The 21,352-nt window shown below is 36.8% G+C and overlaps 1 protein-coding gene across 1 annotated transcript in view; it reads left to right on the plus strand.

Moving 5' to 3' along the window:
• Nucleotides 1-551: 551 nt before the first annotated feature.
• The window catches only part of LOC107586104 (cadherin-23-like), a gene marked incomplete at its 3' end in the record, with an annotated part of 165,424 nt that continues 144,623 nt past the window's right edge, over nucleotides 552-21,352 (plus strand). The window contains exon 1 of the mRNA XM_016273338.1: nucleotides 552-605. The remainder of the gene's footprint in view (nucleotides 606-21,352) is intronic.

Raw genomic sequence — 21,352 nt, forward strand, 5'->3', positions numbered from 1 at the left:
TGGGGGCGTGTTAGAACGAGCCGTTTTAGGTAGGCGTGGTTAACTCTGAACTTTTATAAAGAATATCTCTTTGGTTTTGAGACTTTAGTGTTTGCAACTTTACAGATCTTCTTTATGCACCAAGAGCTTGTAACACTCCAAAGAGAAAGGAAAAATTGAAATCGCATCATATGACCCCTTTAAAAAAAATTGGTTTTCATTTGGTTTTTATTACAAAGCACCATCGGATTATATTACAATTTAATTTAAAAAGAAAGAAAATCTAGTAGGCCTAATGTATAAACTAAGAGAGGAATGAGCGTTTCACATGCACACTGTTTGAATGCAGTGAGATGCAAAATGACATTTCTAGCAAGCTTCATTTGTAAATAACAAATGACACCCGACAATGCTGCTCAGTCATGCAGCATTCAACTTGTTTTAAACTTGAAACCGCAACATGATGAGAGAGAGAGAGAGAGAGAGAGAGAGAGAGAGAGAGAGAGAGCGAGCGAGCGAGGAGGCTGAGCAGGCGGAGCAGCAGTACTCTCGCAGCAGCAGCATCAGCGGTCGCTCGGTCGGTTGTCAAGAACGCTCGGGCCGGACTGATCAGGAGGAGGCAGCGGGTAAGATCTCCGACTTACTCTGAAAAACTGCTGACAAGTTTATACAACCACTACCTTTATTGATAACGTTACTTCAGTATCACCTAGACATGTCCGAAAATTACACAGGGATGCAACTAATCCAAATACATGCTTTTAGTTGGCAGTTCAGTTTCTGTATCTTGTGTCAGTAATGCTTAAGTGTTTTATTAGCTTTTGAGGGTTAATGTATTTTTAACCTTTGAATGTTTTTAGTTTTCGCGTAAGTGTCCGGTGTATCGGGTAGCGCTGCGCGTCTTTATTTATTCATGTGTCAGGCGAGCTCAGAGGGTGAACTAGCGGGTTGCCCTGAGCGCATGAGGGGTTTCACCCCCGGAAACTTATTGAAGAACCAAATAAAACAGCGTGTCAGCTGATAACCATATTAATGTGTTATTATGACTGATGGTGACACTGATGCAAGAGGAATGGCTGGCATGCCATTACTGACATTAAGAGCTTATAATGTTATGTGATGGCAGGAGGTAATTGGTGATGCACGTTATCAGCTGCTGGACCTGATCACCTGTGCATGCATAAGCGCTCCAGAGTGATCTACTCCACAGGGCTTTTTCAGTTTGCTTATTTGTTTGTCTTCATGCTCTTATTGTCTGAAGTGTGTATAGTTGTCATCTTTCGCCCTAATTCACATACAGAGTTATAAATTGCTTTGAGCTGAAAGTAGGCTAATATTGATTGAAAGCTGAGATATTGCCTCTGTACATTTGAGCTGGTTCACCTTTCGGTCCATTTGGCCCCACATGCATGAGTTCTGGTGAACTCACTGAACTTATTGACTGCAAAGAAAGTTCTCTAGTTCTCCAGTTTTAGGACTTGTCTCTCAACTGTTGATCAGTTTGGGAACACTGGAACAGCTTTAATACAGAAGACATGAGCTCTGTTCCAAAACTTGTGAGCTACATTTGAAAGCATCCTAGGTACCCTCAAGATGTGAAGGCTCCTCCAAAAGTTTGATAAGATTCATTTTTAGGGCAGCATTGTATTTATTCTGTGCTGAGAAGGCAATCCCACAATGTTCCACTGAAGTTTACTGAATAGGATGGCATATTAAGTGGTTATTATAAATTATACAATAATATAATTTAATAAAATTATATACATTTAAAATATACATTAATTTAATATTTATTATATTATAAATAACATTTTAATAAATCACATATGTGACCCTGGACTACAAAACCAGTCTTAAAGGGGGTCATATGATGCGATTTCAATTTCTCCTTTCTCTTTGAAGGGTTACAAGCTCTTGGTGCATAAAGAAGATCTGTAAAGTTGCAAAGACTAAAGTCTCAAATCCAAAGAGATATTCTTTATAAAAGTTAAGAGTCAGCCACGCCTACCTAAAACGGCTCGTTCTAACACGCCCCCACATGTCTACGTCACGATGTGGGAAGATTTGCATAACGCCGCCCAAATGTTCACGCAAAGAAAGAAGGCATAACTTTTATTCTCGCTGTAGTATTGTTGCTGCCGCCATGTCGTGAAGACGCGTGTGTGTTTGTGTTCTGTGTGTTTCGTTGTGAAAGCGAAACTACTTTGTTTGGTCTTCCAAAAGAGGACGATATCCTCTTCGTCATGCCTAGAGCTGATCTGTGCTGGTCGCTGATGAAATACTTCAACTTCGCGCTGTCGATCGCCAGGTCGGCTTTCACTGTGGACGAAGCGGAGTCCAGCCCGGGGTCGTTCTGTTTGATATAGAATCTGCTGGCTCCTCTGCCACACTTTCTCACTCGGCATATCTGTCACTCCTTTCAAATCCACTCTGAAAACGAGTACAGAGGAAGAGAGAGGGAGAGAGGAATGATCATTTGAAATGAAGGCTGAGGATGGGACAGGTATTTTGAGTGACAGGCTGAAATGAATGGCTGTATCAGAGAAGGAGAGAGGAATGAATTGCAGATACAGTGACACTAAAGCTACAGGAGAGAGGACGAACAGATGAAGAAAATAAAAGATGAATCTGAGGGGTAAAAAGGGAGAATTCTGATCTGTAAGCAGCAATGAATCCCACTCCGCTTGTTTTAGCTTTTGGCGCCCATTCGCTCTCTCGCTCTCTTTCTCACCCATTCTATCTGAGTGTCCCGTCTGTGTGAGGTCATTAAATCAGGAGGGTCAGTCAGGCAGAGAGGTCAGAGGGACAGAATAAAAAAGATGAGGGGTGCAGAAAGAGAGGAGAGTGGATTTTGGACCGGACCCTCCCATCGATCCAAATGCATATTGTCTGTATTCAGAATGAAATAGTTACAGTAATGCTTATTGCACAGTAAGGATAGGCTGATATTTTGGCTGATAAATGTGGACAGTATACATACTATACCGCAGAGTCATATAGTAGTAATACATTATAGTCTTAGACAGATTTCGTCTTGATATTTTTGACCTCACTGATCTTTGTATACTGTTTTGGAGCTGAACACCGCTCACCATTATGAGTGATTGAGATTTTCATTGAGTACAGATGTGAATCTGATATGATGCTCTTAAGAACAAGCTGTTTATTCGGTCAGAGAGGGTAAACGAATGGCTGCATGTGTGCTTTATGACGGTAACAGACTTCAGAGCAGGATAGAGCCAAAAGCTTTTAGGCCCCCCCCCCCAGAATCACTGAGTTGGAAAAAGGATCACCCTCTTGTGTCAGTATTTTGTTGAACCACCTTTTGCTTTAATTGCAGCCTTTAGTCTGTTGGGATATGTCTTTACTATCTTTGCACATCTAGACTTTGCGATATTTGCCCACTCTTCTTTGCAGAACTGCTCAAGTTCAGTTCAATTTGATGGTGACTGTTTGTGGACTGCAGTCTTCAAGTCATTCCACAGATTTTCAGTGGGGTTTAAGTCTGGGCTCTGACTAGGCCATGCAAGGACATTCACCTTTTTCTTCTTCAACCACTGTGTGCTTTGGGTCATTGTCATGTTGGAAGGTAAACCTTCTTCCCATTGTCAAGGTGCATTTTGGCAAAGCTCAGTCGTGACTGCATGTGGCCTTTCTTGAGGAGTGGCTTTTTGCTTGCAACCCTCCCAAGCCACATTTGTGGAGAATTTGTGATATTGTTGTCACATACACACAACGAACACTCTTTGTCATAAATTCCTGCAACTGCTTCAGAGTTGCTGTAGGCCTCTTGGTCACCTCTCTGACCAGTTTCCTCTTGGCTCTTTCATCCAGTTTGGAGCGACGTCCTGTTCCAGGGAGGGTCTGTGTTGTACCAAATACCTTCCACTTCTTAATAATACACTTCACTGTGCTTCTAGGCATTGATAAAACCCTTGAATTTTTTTTTGTATCCATCTCCTGACTTGTGCCTGTCCACAACTTTATCCTGGAGATCTTTGACAGTGCCTTGCCACCCATAGGCCTCGTCCACACGGAAATACGGTAATGCGTATACGTAAAAAAATTTGTATTGTATCGGCGTTTCGTCCAGACGGATCTGGCGTTTTGGGAGCCTGAAAGCCTGAAACTTTGTGAAAAATATATTTTGTGAAACGATGTTGTCATCACGCCACATCTCAACCCTGGTCAGACACCGCTACGTCACGTAACAGCAACAACAACAACAATGGCGGACTACATGCTTGTGTTCGTGCTGCAGAAGCTACTGAGCCTATTAGCTTTACTAAAGAGAAAATCCAAAATTACTAAAGCAAAAATGTTTGTATACTGTGCGCAAGATTTATGCGAATGCTCCAAGTCTTCTTCTCCGTTTTTAGTGTATCTCTGTGGCAGAATTACAACGACACATACTGTTCTGGCATGTATTCTACATCGTTTTGAGTCGGATAGGGAAAGTTCTGGCTTCGTGTGGATGTGGCCAAATCTGATTGTTTGCTTCAGTTGCATTACCAAGGACTGAAATGCTCCAGGAAAGCTCTTTTAATGCTGAGCTAATCAAAATGACCACAGCTGATCACAGTTGAAAGTCAAATGGCTTTGGGTGCCATTGAGAAGGTGATCAGTGATCCAACAGCTCATTGGACAGAAGATCAGTGAACAAGAACTTATGGTCTGTTTGTATACAAGGACTAGTTTAATGATAATTTTAGGTTTCTTTTGTGTTTTTGAATCATCCAGTCCTCATTCACTGCTTTTTGCTTGCAACCCTCCCAAGCCACATTTGTGGAGAATTTGTGATATTGTTGTCACATACACACAACGAACACTCTTTGTCATAAATTCCTGCAACTGCTTCAGAGTTGCTGTAGGCCTCTTGGTCACCTCTCTGACCAGTTTCCTCTTGGCTCTTTCATCCAGTTTGGAGCGACGTCCTGTTCCAGGGAGGGTCTGTGTTGTACCAAATACCTTCCACTTCTTAATAATACACTTCACTGTGCTTCTAGGCATTGATAAAACCCTTGAATTTTTTTTTGTATCCATCTCCTGACTTGTGCCTGTCCACAACTTTATCCTGGAGATCTTTGACAGTGCCTTGCCACCCATAGGCCTCGTCCACACGGAAATGCGTTTAGCTGTATACGTAAAAAAATTTGTATTGTATCGGCGTTTCGTCCAGACGGATCTGGCGTTTTGGGAGCCTGAAACTGCTATTTTTTGTGAAAAATATATTTTGTGAAACGATGTTGTCATCACGCCACATCTCAACCCTGGTCAGACACCGCTACGTCACGTAACAGCAACAACAACAACAATGGCGGACTACATGCTTGTGTTCGTGCTGCAGAAGCTACTGAGCCTATTAGCTTTACTAAAGAGAAAATCCAAAATTACTAAAGCAAAAATGTTTGTATACTGTGCGCAAGATTTATGCGAATGCTCCAAGTCTTCTTCTCCGTTTTTAGTGTATCTCTGTGGCAGAATTACAACGACACATACTGTTCTGGCATGTATTCTACATCGTTTTGAGTCGGATAGGGAAAGTTCTGGCTTCGTGTGGATGTGGCCAAATCTGATTGTTTGCTTCAGTTGCATTACCAAGGACTGAAATGCTCCAGGAAAGCTCTTTTAATGCTGAGCTAATCAAAATGACCACAGCTGATCACAGTTGAAAGTCAAATGGCTTTGGGTGCCATTGAGAAGGTGATCAGTGATCCAACAGCTCATTGGACAGAAGATCAGTGAACAAGAACTTATGGTCTGTTTGTATACAAGGACTAGTTTAATGATAATTTTAGGTTTCTTTTGTGTTTTTGAATCATCCAGTCCTCATTCACTGGGCATTCTTTAAGATTTTTCCCATTGTGTTTCATGGATAAAATAAAATAATATGATTATATGATGACAACAATTTCATTTTTGGATGAACGAAACCTCTGATGGGACACAGCCATGAAAACAGACCTTAAAGTCTCATTGAGTATAGTTATATTTAGGAATATATCAATTTCACTCAAATATATAGACTAAAGACTATATATACTGTATATATATATATATATATAAATGTATTCAACAGAGGCAATTTCATGCAAATGTCTGACACACTGTGAGTGCAATTTGAACTGTGATATGATAAACATTTAACATCTCATACTGCTCCTGCTTAGCATGAGTCCCAGAAGTGCTTTAGAGTTTGTGTAGTTCATTACAGCAAAATGGAATGAGCTTCACTCCTTCACTTTGACAGAAATGTTGAATTTAATCTATGTTTTAAATTGCAACCTCAATGCCATAAAGCGATTTCAGCTTTAATTCGATCAATTGTGCATGCTTAATGGATATCATATGATGTCTCAGTATAAGTCTTGTAATTTCAAAGCATTTTAATTGTTTCCTATAGCCATGTACACTACCGATTATATATATATATTTTGACTGCCTTACTGTTATTATGGTTATACTATATATAGTATAACAGTAATATTGTGAAATATTATTAACATTAAATTTTTTTTCTATTTTTATATATGTTCAAATGTAATTTATTTCTTTGATGCGAAACTGAATTTTGAAGTCTTCAATGTCACAGGATCGTTCAGAAATCATTCTAATATGCTGATTTGCTGCTCAATAAATATATTTTTTATTATCAAGGTTGAAAACAGTTGTACTGCATAATATTTTTTGTGGAACCTGTGATGCATTTTTCTTCTGGATTTTTTTGGTAAGTTCAAAAGAACCGTACTAATTTAACAGAAATCTTTTGTAACAATGTAAGTGTCTTTACTATCACTATTGATCAATTTAATACATCCTTGCTGAATAAAATAATAATTTCTTTAAAAAATTGTACTGATCCCAAACTTTTGAATGGTAGTGTCAAAAAATGGGAGAGACTGCCCTCACAAGGTTCCTACGAAGTGTGTTAACTTTCAGAAAGGGATGTCCATTCTTTCCACATTAATCGCACAAGTTTTTCTAACATAGAACAAAACTATGAAGACTTTCTGGTGGAATTTAGGAAAATGCATATGAATCAGGTCTGCGTTATGGACTGGGCCTGTGCCCCTCGGGGCCGCAGTCTGTCAGGGCCTCCAAAGCCTCAGGTTATGCAGCCCGGGACTTGCCAAAGAGAGCTGACCATCCAAACCAAAACATGCGTTAACTAAATTATCCTTTTTTATTTACCCTGACAATTATTCAGTAATGTAATGGCATAGGCGGAGGGTGAACCAACTCCAGGGTAAGGCTAAAAGTAACCTATTGCTTGTGTAATCTATTAACTACAAACTGTACATCATAAACCTGTTTTTTTAGGCAAGTACCATATATGGGTATCATGTCATATAATATTTATATATAATATAATTGAATTTGTATGATCATGGTTTAATAAAAAAAATTAAGTTACTAATTATAACGCTTTCATTTCCACGTTATTCAAACAGCGAATCAATACAGAAAGTGAGTAAAGAACATATCAAGGAACATCACATTAAGTCTAGAGCGAGTTTAAGCACTAAAAACACTCCCGTTATAATCAGTGAAGCTGTCTACACTGTATAATGAATGAATCTCTTACTTACACTGAACGCATATCTGTACTTCGTTGTATATAATGAGAGAATTTGCGAGTGCAGAATCAGTCAGTGAGCACGTGCACTGCAAAACTCCTTCGATTCAGCGATGACTCATACGAACGGCTCTGATTGGCCATTGCATTCATAAACTCAATAGAATCGTGTGTGATTGGTTATAATGCGCAACGCTGCAAACGCGTGAAAATAAATATGATGCTGAATGAACAGATCTAAATTTAACGCCATAATCGACATTTTCCATTTCATTGTCACTTTCTTCACGACTTCTGTAATAGATTTAATTTAATTTTGTGCAAGCCCCCTTTAATTTCAGACCCGTGGCCAGGGGAAGGCTAAGACTTACATATGTTTCGCCTATGTATAATGGCAATTAATATTTTCTCTGAGGTGTTACATTTTCCATTTTTACTACAGATGTCACATCTGTAACTCTGGTATTTCCTGTGTATTTAGTTGCACTGTGTAAATAAGTTGGTATGAATCTGTAAAGTTTGTGAAGAGCGAGAGAGAGAGGAGCATATGGAGAACACTTGCAAACGCCCTCTCCTGTTTATCCATAACTCAGAGATGTAGGATTTGCAGTGTTCAATTACAGCCCCACTCATAAATAATCTGACGGAGGCCGTTCATAATACCCCATTCAGTGTTAGCTTTACAGTGTGACAAATCTTTGTTGTTGGTATTTATGTACATAATGCAGCCTTGGGAACGTTTGTGTGTTTATGTATGTGTGCGTGTGTGTGTGTGTACACAAATAACAGTAAAATCAATTTTTAAGGTCTTTTAATCATAAATGTCACTGTTATATTTCTCTAATGAAAAAAAAGGAAAAGATAAGGATAAAGCATGCTCGGGTCACATTTTACCTCAAAATAATATATATACTGTATATATGTTTACATAATAAAAGGAAACATTTTATAGACAATTAAAATGATTTTCATGACTTTATTTTCATGACATTTGCCTGTATGAGCATATTTTATTTTTATTTTTGTGTTCCCCATTATTCTCATTGGTGATTCTCATTAAATTCTTGTTACTGTAATAATGTTTTTTAAATTTAAATCAACATAAATTAAAGGCAATACAATAAATACTGTCATGATGTTTAATTACTTTACAGTTAAGGTGTATTTAATATATATATATATTTTTTTTTTACATGTCCAGTAACCATTATGCAACACTGTTTTTAATTATTGTATTATTTCTGCTTTTTGACCAACCTAGTCTCATTGGACATACATGACACTGCCTACAGTTTTGTAAAATCTTAAATATATTGCTATATACTATGGTTAAAACATATGTTGCGCGAGGAACTATGAAAAATATTGTAGTCTTTATCAATCAATAATGTGCCCCATAATAACTGTGTGAATAGGAACAAAAGTTGTTGGTGTTTTACTGCCTCTGGTGTATCACCTGGAAACTGCAGTGAACTGTATGGTAAGATTTATTTGCAGTTTTACAGAAATTAAGTCAGAGTCTCGTATTTCCAATGAGCCTGGATTGTTTTTGATACAATAAGAAATAGAAGAATCAAACCTGAAAACCTGTTTGAAAACAGTCATTTTGCAATTCATTTGAATTTGCTAGTGACTCAGAAATTACATGCTTTACTTACATACTTCAATTTTAATAAACAGAGCATGTGTTGCTGAAAGTATAAAGATGTGTTTTATTCTACATCTTTGCATTGTTTCACCTGTGTGCTGTCAGATAGGCTCCAAGTTTCCCTGTCTGATGGGTTTATTGTAGCGGTGGACCTCTCCACAATACAACAGCTGCCCTCTCTTTCTCTATCTCTCTGACTCTTTCTCTATCTTTCTGAGAATTCTGACAGTTTGTTTTGCAATGCAATAATAGAGGAAACCTATAACAAACTCTCTGTGGAGAGAGAGATGAGGCAGAAAGAAAAAGATAGAGGCAGATGGAGCAAGAGAGAGAATATCAGTCCTTCTCCAGCTCTCCTCTCCTCTGACAGGTTATTGATTTAGGCATTTTCTCGGCGCAGTGAGCTTGTCTCACCTGCCTCCAAGTTTTACTGCACATAAAGTCAAAGTCGGCACATAGCAGTGAAACATGTTGAACATATTAGCTTGCACAAATCATTTAATACTCAAAATTCAATGTTGACCCAACAAATCTCACTTTTCTCTCTCTTCAGTGAATATGTTTGATCTGTTGGACAAGACTTTCTTCAAATACTGTATCATTCACTAGTCTGTTTTTTTTACACATGAATCCAAAGCTGTTATGCTTCTTAGCGTGCTGTCTTTTAAAATTTCCATTCAAAAATGTAGGGCCCTATTTTAATGATCTAAGTGCATGGTCTAAAGCGCACGGCGCAATTGCGCCTAGGGCGTGTCCGAATCCACTTTTGCTAGTTTAAGGATGGGAGAAATGGTCGGCGTGCCCGGCGCATGGTCTAAAAGGATTGTCCCTATTCTCTTAATGAGCAGGGATGCGTTAAAGGGATAGTTCACCCAATATCAGTCGTATAATGTAAGTGGATGGGAATCACAGCTTTGGGAGTAAAAAAAAACACACAAACAAAACCAAATTAAACCCTGTGGCTCGTGACGATACATCGTGTGAAAAGAGACAAAACAATCGGTCTGTGCAAGAAACTGAACAGTATTTATATAGTTTTTTTTACCTCTGATTTACTGCAATGTCTGATTAAACTTAATGAGTAATGGGTTTTGGGTGTAACGTGCCATAAACCAATTAGAGTCTCATCTCCCATTCCCTTTAAAAGCCAGTTTCGCTCACGCCATGGCGGATTCGCTATTTACATGGCGCAATTTACAAGCGGAAAAATGGAACGCTTCTCTAGCAAGGAAACGGATCTGCTCGTGTGCGCAATTCTGATATGTGCAATGACTATCCATTATGACATGTAGGCATTTTTATATTTATGTACACAATAATAATCTTTTACATTTTAATACTTTCATTTTTTTTAAATGTTTGTGTGCTGCTGCGGCATCCCTGTGTGTGTAATAAGCAGAGTGTACGTTCGTTGTGCACCCGCCTATAGGCGCATATTACTAACGCGCTCTTTAAATAACAAAATAAATATATATATATTGTGTCAGACTTTAGACCAGGATTTTGTTGGTCAATGGCGCAGTCTATTTCAGTTGCCTTAAAATAACAACGGGCCAGCAATGCGCCTGAACACACCTCGTTTTCAGACCAGCACACCCATGGGCGCAAATGCATTTGCTATTTAAACAATGCAGAGCAGGACGTGAAAATTATAACTGCGTCTGGCTGAAACTAGCAAAAAACACTTGTGTCGCTCCTGGTGCCGCATTGCGCCGGGTGTATGATAGGGCCCTCAGAGTTGGTAAGATTTTTGAAAGAAGTGCCTTATGTCAAGGCTGCATTTATTACATCAAAATACAGTAAAACAGTAATATTGTGAAATATTACAATTTCAAATGACTGTTTTCCATTATTAGTACAAATATTTATATATTGCATTGTTTTCTAATATATTTTAACAATAGTTTATTCCTTTGATGGAAAGCTGAATTTTCAGCATCATTACTCCTCCTTCAGTGTCTCATGATCCTTCAGAAATCATTCTAATATGCTGATTTGCTGCTGAAGAAACATTTCTTATTATCAATGTTGAAAACAGTTGTGCTGATTCATATTTTTGTGGAAACTGTTACTTTGTTCAGATTCTCTGATGAATAGAAAGTTCAAAATAACATTTGAAATAGACTTTATTTGAAATAGAAATATTTTATAACATTATAAATAAAATATTAATATCCTTTAAAAATAATGGTAGTATATAATGTTCAGTTATTATCAGCAGATGTGGTAAAAATATTTACTTTTGTACCTAGAATGCAAGCTCTGTGAAAATTATGTTATTCCAAATAAAAAAAATATTGGTCTTAATAATTGTTAATCAAAATCTGAAAAAATTACAGATCCTTCTTATTTTTCAACCCCTCACCTCCAACCACTTTTCACAATCCAATGAATTCCTATTTGATAAAATCAAGTACCACACTAGAAGTCCCTTTTCTCGTTGAATATCTTTTAGTTGTTAATAAATCTGATTACAGAATGTCTGTGAAAGTCATTGAAATTCATTTGACATGAAATGCCAAACTAAATGCCAAAAAAATATGCCAGTTAACATTCACAACGTAAAATGTGAATATAAGCGAATATGCAAATTCACTCATTGCCACAAGGTGGTGCTTGTGGAACAGCACAATTATGTAGCCGTTACATAAAGTAAACACTACGTTATTACAGGCATTATATGGAGGTAATATAAAAGGAAAATGCCATCAAAACTTTCCTGGCTAAAATGTGAGTTTACAGGTATGATTTAAACACCATAAATCACACAAAATATTAATTATTCATCATCAGTAGATCAAAACAACAAGGCATGTTGGCATAAATGTGGGTTATTTGGTGATTGCAAGTTGATGAGTCAAAACTACTAATTTGACGTACTTTCTATTTTAGTGTTTCAAAGTTAAAATTTAAAGTTGCTGTGAAGTTCCTGTCAGATTTTCTAGGTATTTTTCGAAGGTGGATGCTGTGAAGTGATGCCACTCACACTCTTAGCGTATCAGCGGTGGATTTCAGCTCGGTTTCACTCTCAGACGTACACGCCAGCCTGCTACGCTCTCTCGCTCTACAGGAGACTAATTCATTTAGTTCTGCAGTTAGAGAAAGAAAGAAAAAAAATGTAAGAACAAAAAAAAAATTAGGAGGGCGCAGAGATGGCGGAGGAGAGACCTCACACGGTTGTGGCTGGAGGAGAAGACGTGCTTGAGCGAAAGTGACAGGATGAACTGCAGCACACCGTCTCGCTGTGGCCCCATCCTGTCACAGTAATTACCGTCTCTACAGGTCGCCTAACACACACACACACACACGTGCACAAACACATTATTCACCTTCATAAATGTGAAAAGCACAACAAGCAGATGCTAAAACACACGCAGCCATGCTCAGATCATCTGAGATCCCAGTGTTTCAGACTTTGTGTCAAGGCTGCAGTTGAGAAAGGTGTGTGTGTTTGTCTTACAGTGTTTGTGTCTGCTTCTGCTGTATAGCAAGCTGTCAGTTTGCTTGTTTAATCGAACACCTAAATGCAGCACACATGCATTCACACACTTACTGACTGCATTTATATACAGTGGGTACGGAAAGTATTTTTCAAAGATTTATTATAAAATTCTATTATTTTTTCCCCCAAAATGCAATAAATCCATGACACGTTTTCTTTTCTTCAAAATGCAATAAATCCATTGAATCAATATAAAAGTTATTTTTCATATTGAAACTGTTGAAAATACACAACATGGTTAATCCGCATATGACAGCCTCTGAACTTGGTCAATAATCTTATATACAGGCACTGGACTAAAAATACATTCAATCAGTCATCGCTCCCAAAATGAATTCAACGGGTCATCTTGTTAATGCTATAAATTAATTACAGCAATAAAAGAATTTTAAATGGACTTTTCAATACCGACCAGATACAATACTGATTTTGGCGGAAACTCAATAAAAAAAAAAAAAAGGCATTTATCGGGTTTTGAACCCAAACACTTTAATGTCTTTTAAAAATTTCAGCATCATAACCCCAGTCTTCAGATCCTTCAGAAATCATTCGAGTATGCTGATTTGCTATATAATTTTGTGGAAACGGATACTTTTTTCAGGATTCTTTGATGAGTAGAAAGTTCAAAGAAAAGCATTTATTTGAAATATAAATCTTTTGTAACATTGTAAAAGTCTTTGCTGTCACCTTTGATCAATTTAATGCATCTGATGAAAAATATAATTTTTCTAAAAAACAAAGAAACAAAAAACTAACTGACCACAAACTTTAGAATACTGGTGTACATAAAATATCTCCATTTCAAGGTGTTTAAATTTAAACGCTCAATGTCATGTAACTAGTTCTTTAAGCAAAAGAGTTTGTAAAGCCATATTTTTTATAAATTAGTGTCGCGTCATCCGTCTGCACACTAGCACATGCAAACTGATGCAAAAGAAGTTAAAAAACTGTGTGTGTATACATGGCCTTATTTTACAGTTAAAACCACAGTACTCCACATAATTTTACTGCTATTGTTAATTATGAGCACAGTTACATTAACATAATAACAGCATTTTGCATGACCTCCAATTTAATCACATTTTTGGCTTAATGGCATTAGAAAAGCGCACGTTAGCATAGCCAAGATATTTGGAGATAGACTGATTTTCACCTTTGTGGATAGCATATTGTTTCTAAAACATAAGTTATTCAATATTAACTTCTTGTTTATAGAACTGTTGTATAAAAGCAAGATCACATTTGCAGTTGAGCTGTACTGAATTACCTATAGCACTCTGCCTGCGGCCGCAGCTGCTTAATTCAACCCTCTGCTACTGATCATTAGAAGTGAATGAGAAGAAATATCCCATTATGTTTTGGGAAAAGGACGCACAAAATAATTAGCCTGTGCAGACAGCAGGATAATAAGATCATGAGAGGTTGGCCACTTATGTGGAACCAGCGACTCTGAAAAGCTCACAATGATCTTAGTGATGGGGCAGAGGAGAGCAAATTGAAGTGTTGTATTCTCTGAGGTTAAATCCTGTCACACATAATCTCACTGGAATCCATTGTAAAGAACAGATACATTGGATATGTTATATCTCACCTACTCTTCCGACTTTAAAAGAAATCCTACGTTCAATATATCCTATACATTTACCGCAAATAGTCACCAAACATTTTCGTCAAAATTTGTAACCCATTGTACTTGATAGTGTTGTTTACGCTGTTAATGGATTTAGTGGATGTATTACAGTCAGCAGATGGCTTTGTTGGGATATCAAGGTTTTTATTGTACTTTTAATTGTGAATAATGACAGATTAAACTCCTAATTATGTGCCAATAATCCAAATGGTGTTGTGGAAAGTCAAATATGCATAGATACAGGTCGTAATAATTCATGCACTCACTTTTGTGTTGCGCAGCACGACAGGAATTTCAAATGAATGTCACTCACAAGTCAATATTGTTTGTGTTCGATGGTGCAATGCTAAAACAAGTTAATAAAGATGCTAGTGGTTGCTTTTGGAGATCTGGCGGTTTTTAAAAGTTAAAATGTAAGCTTGTGTTGTTGTTAAAACAATTATATACATTTTTCAGTAAAATCCTGTTTATTATTCAAGCTATAAATTTGTCTAAAACATCCTTTTTGAGGTTCTTTTAGGAATAAAAACAGGAATTTACTAGAATAAATTGCATTTAGATATTTTTTTTAGATAGAAAACAGTTATTTTGAATTTAAATAATATTTACAATATTAAGGTTTTTTTCTGTATTTAATTAATGATTAATGTAGCCTTGATGAGCATGAGAGACTTCTTTAAAAAAAATTAAAATCCACTACCCCAAACATTTGAACAGGGGTGTATATAAAGTTTAAGCCCTGTAAAGCCTTTAAGCCTTGTTCATGGCCATGTGAAGTCAGTCAAGTATAAAGATTTCCATTGTAAGTGATTTTTCACTGTTCTAAAATGCACAGGCAAATTTACTTAAAGGGTTAGTTCCCCCAAAAATGAAAATTAGACTGTGTTTTACTTACCCTCGAAGCATCCTAGGTGTATATGACTTTCTTCTTTCAGACGAATCCAGTCGGAGTTATATTAAAAATTGTCCTGACTATTCCAAGCTCTATCATTGCAGTCTGTGGGAGTTGCAGTTGAACAGTCCACAAGTCGTCAAATAAAGCTCACGCATTCATAATAAAACGTGCCACAGACGGCCCCGGGGATGAAAAAAAGGCCCTATGTAGCGAATCCATGTGTTTTTGTAAGAAAAATATCCATATTTCAAATGTAATAAACACTTTTGCGTCATCCGCTGGAACTGCTTCAGTGTGTATGACAGTCAGCAGAAGTGAGAGAAAAGTGTTTATTACGTTTGAAATATGGATATTTTTCTTTAAAAAACACATGGATTCGCTACAGGGGGCCTTTATTCATCCCCCGGAGCCGTCTGCGGCACGTTTTATTATGAATGCACAAGCTTTATTTGAAGACTTGTGAACTGTTCAACTGCAACCCCCGCAAACTGCAATGATAGAGCTTGGAATAGCCAGGACTATTTTAAAGGGGTCATATGATGTGATTTCAAGTTTTCCTTTCTCTTTGGAGTGTTACAAGCTCTTGGTGCATAAAGAAGATCTGTAAAGTTGCAAAGACTAAAGTCTCAAATCCAAAGAGATATTCTTTATAAAATTTAAGAGTCAGCCACACCTACCTAAAACGGCTCGTTCTAACACACCCCCACATATCTACATCACGACTGGATTTGTCTGTATGAAGAAAGTCATATACACCTAGGATGCTTCGAGGGTGAGTAAAACACAAGCTAATTTTCATTTTTGGGTGAACTAACCCTTTAACAGTTGCACACATGCAAACAAACTGCATCTTTTTTTTTATCACAAATGCTGCTCATTATAGAATATGCTATATTCCCAAAGATACTTAACTTGGTTATGTTGTAAAGTAGGCAGTAAAAAAGAATGTTTGAGTGTATTATTAGTGATCATGGCAGCAGTAATTGTAGCCAGATTGATTGTGTGTGTGGCGTGAGACAGGTAACAACAAAATACTGACACTGTGGGGAAAAAGTCAATTGACCCGTGCAATTTATGTTCAGATTGCACAAACAGCCCCAGATTTGTGGCAGTGTTTGCCCCATTATCTGATTTGCATAATTCATTCTGAATTGGCCACTAAAACAACTCAAAGCACATGCAAATAAGCAACATTATCTATCAGAAGGAACAATTCATTCTTAGTGAACCTCTCCTCAGTCTAACTCAAGTGGCATGTAGTGCATCCCATTTTGAGTCCACTGAGATCAGCATTAAGATCACATATCAATGACACTCACATGACATTACAGGGCTGATGCAGCAAACTCCTATAATTCCATCAGCACATTTGGGATCATTTGCTCTGTTTGTTTACTGAAGTGTAAGTTGTGTTTCATGTCACAGTACCTGCAGCGTGATGTGCACAGCATCACAACTAGTTGGCAGCATGACAACTAGATTGCCAAATCTTATAGTTGTCTCTGCATATTAAGCTTAGATAGGAGAAAGTGTTTTCACATCAAAGAAATCACACAGGCTGTGCTCCTTTAGTACTTATAAGGGTTTGTGGTGAGTTAAACAGAAAAGACAGTGGGTGTTGTATATAATATATAAAATAAGTATCAAAATGAGAATATAAAGTGTCTTTGCTGTGTTGGAGCAGTTTAGTTTAAGATGAAGCAGTTGCTCCATCAAGAGTGCCATAGTCTGTGAACTATGGACCCCAGGGCCCAGTGGGTTTCTCATTGGTAAAATTAAGTTTGAATAATAGTACAAACATTTTTGCTGAGCTGGATTGTGCGCACCATCCCTGTGGGCAAGTAACCTTTTTATTGATTGGTAGTTCTTTTCAATTTTTGCTTGATACTTTAAAAACAAGGCTCTCAAACTGTAATCAACCAATTTACTGCTTGAAAGCATCTTGAAAATGAATTACATTCCTTTTTTCAATTACCTTCGCCAGACATGAGTGGTTTTACAACAAAAAGTGTACTATTTTTGGCCTAGAGGTTGTTGGTTTTGTAAGGTTTCTCTAATCTTGTTGTCTCATATTGGAACAGTATGATTAGGGTCTTCTTAGTGTCTGCATCGAATACATCACATTTTTCATTCTTAAAGGTCTTTAGGGTTTGTGGAATTGAAGGTTTGTTTGTAAGAGGTCAGAGAGAGAGAGAGTACTGTATTTTAAGCGTCCACTACATTGTGATATTCATTCATACTGTATACGTTATTAATGACGGTGGGTGTTTAAAGAGTGAAGTCCCACTCTGATTTGGCTCCAGTATAACCTTTCTTTGAGTCACACTGCTAACTCCTTTCTTTCTGGCCTGTTTGGAATAGCACACTAAGATACTATTCATAGTATTTATGCACTGCGTTGCTCCTGGTCTGAAAATAATGTTGCTCTGAATCTTTTCTAGATAGCCTGAATGTTTTACCTGCACAATGGTAAACATATTCACTTTTACTGTTATTTATGGGTCATTAACAGACAGGCTACAATGCAAAATAGCTGTAAATATGCATTTTAGCCATATACAGTAATAAATCTCAATATTCATAGCATTTTATCACAATCACTAAGAACTAGCTATTGTACTTTCTCAATGATGTGAATCACATTTGTCATCCCATATTGAAAATAAGATTAAGAGAGGCTACCTTGAGCCATGTGATATGAAAGGTATTTAACTTATGGCTTAATGTATTTACATTTTTAAATGTTATTAAATAATTTAAAATTGTAATGTTTTTTCCTCTGTCTTTGATTCAAAAATTTTAGGTTATCATTTATTCTATACTTATTTTGGTCTCCTTTTTACCAGGATGGCAGTCAATAGTAATCGAATGAAAAATCCTAAAAATAAATTATAATAATAATTGAAATGGGTGTAATCTACTTTTGTAGGCAAGTAGTTGACAGAATTTAAGTCTGTCAATTTACCTCCCGCTCTGAGACAAATGAACTGGAAGTAATGAATTTTGTTTAACATATCTGTTTTAGCTCATTATTTAATTGAACTACCAGAAGTATTTACACAACTTTGCATCAAAATGCTAAATATTTACAAGATGATTACATGATGCCTTAAAAAAAATTCGAGAAAATAAATAGTTTAGTATGTTTTTATTTTAAGCATTCAGGTCAGCTAGTATTTCATTACAAACATTTCCTTTGTCTATAGTAGTGCTCCCGTATGCATCCTCCTAGCATGTTTTATTGAATATTACAGTATTTTTAAGATGTGTTGCATTCATTAAACATTCATCAGTTACTTTACCTTGTTGCAAAAACCGTATGTCTATTCAGAAAATAGCATACGCATAGCATTATATGTTGAATGTGTGGCATTCCCTGCAGCAGAAGCAGGTGAATTGGGCCCATGTGACAGCACTTTTCCAGTGGCAGAATGTTCAGCTACACGGTGGACTGAGAGAAGGTTTGTGCTGCTATATGACGCCAGGGAACTCTTTTATTGTATCACCCAGGAAACTGCAAGATGCCAAATGAAAACAAATGCGACTATTTCTCCTTCCCTCGCTCTCTCTTTCTCTTCCTCTATTTTTGTGTCTCTTCTGTTTCTCTCGAAATTCAATTCACTGCCAAGGTTGTTACTCTAATTCCACACCAGGGATTGCCATGCTAACCAAAATATTATAATATGCAGCTTGCTCATTTCATTTTGTTGCAATGTTCATGTATTTGTGTTGAGTATGTGCCCTGCTACCGAGTCTACAGGGACAAACAGCAGACGTGTGCTTTTCCAGTTTGACTGTAATTTGCTTAGGTGAGAACAAACACTTTTTTATTATTTTTATTTTGGACTCAAACTGTTCATGTAAAGACTGAGCTTTTACAAATACTTCTTTGGAAGATAGATAGATAGATAGATAGTATTGTTCATTATTCAACTTGACTTGAATTGAGAATGCCTTTTTAATTACAGTTCTATTACTGTGTTTGAACTGAGATAGCAAAATAATTTTGAATTGCAATTTGGATGTAAGGAAGTAGAATTAAAATTAGGACTGGCTCGATACCACTTTTTTAGAACCGATCCCGATTCGATACCAGAAATTCTGAGTATCGGCCGATACCGATCCGATACCAGCACAGTTTTTTTTAAAAATCAGAAATAGAATTTCTTTACCTTAATGTGTTGACCTGATCATCACTCTTTTGTGTGTTAAACACAATCTACCACATATAGACAACTTCATTGTATAGAAAAACAACAAATGAATAAATATATAATCATAATCTATGATAAAATACTACTATAAACTAGGTTAGTGGATAATTCAGTAGCAAAAGTTACTCTAGAAAAATCATGAGTGCACAATAATTTTATAAAATCTAAATATTTAGTGAAAAAAAACATTATTTAGTGGGGAAAAAATAAAAGTGAATAAGTGTAGGGCAAAATCTGGTAAAATGTTAAACATTGCTCTTTGTATCGTTGTAAAATACGTTCATGAAAAACAAGTAGCCTAATATATTTATATATTAATTAATATACTATAAAATTGAAAAACATTTATTTTAAATGTATAGCACAGTAATGAGGCAGTAACATATGATAGATAAGACAACAAGAAAGGCTATTAATAATCTTTCATTGCGCAAAAGTATTATAACATGATGAAAGGCTCCTATACGGAGCAGCCCAAAGCGCTTATGCGTATCCCGTGCGCAGAATGATGCGCTTGAAGTAGGGCTGTGCAAAAAATCACATCTCGTCAGTAAAGCCAGCACATGCTTTCAGATGGAGTGGTATTTACTACACAGAGCCGTAGTTCACTGACAAGCTACACAAAATCGAACGTGATTTTGAACGCGATTTTGTGTTGCTTGTCAGCGTATGAAAATCGCATTCGATTTTTTTGCACAGCCCTAGCTTGAAGCAACACGGAGTCACAATGCGCAGCGCTCTGCATAGAAAAGTTCAAAGCACAAAGGGAAGAGGATTTTGATGCAGAGTGTATTATATCTGTACGATAGTTTATTGAGCCATTTTTTTTAACAGTTTTAAATTTCAGTTACTGTGCGCATGAAGAACAAGTCATAGTGCTCTCTACTCCAGTGTTGTGATCTAACAGACACCCGGTAGAAAGTAACATGCTTTAGAAACAGCACTAAACTCCAGCTAGATAAAGTCCTTTTATGCAAAACCACTGATCTTTATCTACATATCAAGTATAATAATAGGAACAGTGAATCATCTTGGATAGATTTTCATCATCTTGACTGTCGTAACCGAATGCGACGCGCAGTTTGAATACTGAATGGAGGATGACAGACAGCCGCAGCGGAGAGAAGAGTTTAAGTGAACTTGAATTTAACGACTTAAATATTCATCTGTACCTCACATTAAACTATGGAATGGTCTCAGAACACTTGGAATATAATGCAAGGAAACTTTATGGTGCTTTATAATGATTTTGTGCCTTTCGTGGGGCTTAATAATAACACAGAATAGTATACGCACAATATCAGATTTGGATCGGTCTCCTCTGACCGATACCCCGATCTGGCAGAAAATGCCAGTATCGGAGCGATACCGATACTGAATATCGGATCGGCGCACCCCTAATTAAAATCAAATGAAATTAAAAGAAATGAGTATATTAATTTTGACTAAAAGCAAAGTTTGCAAAGAGAAACTTGGCTTAAAGCCAAAAGTTGTTGAAAGTTGTTTGAAAGCCTTGAAGTTTAATGGATAGACAGACAGACAGACAGACAGACAGACAGACATATAGATAGATAGATAGATAGATAGATAGATAGATAGATAGATAGATAGATAGATAGATAGATAGATAGATAGATAGAAGATAGATGGATAGACAGACAGACAGATAAACAGACAGAGATAGATAGATAGATAGATAAATAGACAGACAGACAGACAGACAGACATAGATAGATAGATAGATAGATAGATAGATAGATAGATAGATAGAAGACATATAGACAGACAGACAGACAGACAGACAGACAGACAGAGATAGATAGATAGACAGACAGACAGACAGACAGACAGACAGACAGACAGAGATAGATAGATAGATAGATAGACAGACAGACAGACAGACAGACA

The sequence above is a fragment of the Sinocyclocheilus grahami genome, unplaced genomic scaffold (genome assembly GCF_001515645.1).
Source record: "Sinocyclocheilus grahami isolate Dianchi unplaced genomic scaffold, SAMN03320097.WGS_v1.1 scaffold77.1, whole genome shotgun sequence".
NCBI lineage: Eukaryota > Metazoa > Chordata > Actinopteri > Cypriniformes > Cyprinidae > Sinocyclocheilus > Sinocyclocheilus grahami.